The 353-nt window shown below is 67.1% G+C and overlaps 1 pseudogene; it reads right to left on the reverse strand.

Annotated features, from left to right (window-relative positions):
• The window catches only part of LOC119588499, a 2,411-nt pseudogene extending 2,096 nt beyond the window's left edge, over window positions 1-315 (reverse strand).
• Window positions 316-353: the final 38 nt, after the last annotated feature.

Below are 353 nucleotides of genomic sequence, written 5' to 3' on the forward strand. Positions count from 1 at the left end.
AGGTCGTTGTAGCGAGGGAAGTCGTGCGTGGTGGCGGCGGGGAGGTCGTCGTAGCGGGAGTAGTCGTGCGCGTTGGCGGGACCCAGCATGAAGTTTGGGTTCGTAACGAGAGGCTTCGGGCGTCGGGGTGCGGAGGGCGTGGCTCAAGCGCGACGGGTCCAGCACCCTGCCCATACCCATGACGCTGTAGCGGGTTGGGTGGTGGATGGGCGCCGAGGACCCGCCCAGCATGTACTTGGTGGATCCGCCCGAACCGGAACTCATGCTGGCGCCGACGGATGCGAAGGAGGGGGGGGCCTTCTGCTGCAGGAGAGGAGAACGGGGCGGGGTTAGATGGGGGCCAGTGAGGGAAG

The sequence above is a fragment of the Penaeus monodon genome, chromosome 24 (genome assembly GCF_015228065.2).
Source record: "Penaeus monodon isolate SGIC_2016 chromosome 24, NSTDA_Pmon_1, whole genome shotgun sequence".
Lineage (NCBI taxonomy): Eukaryota > Metazoa > Arthropoda > Malacostraca > Decapoda > Penaeidae > Penaeus > Penaeus monodon.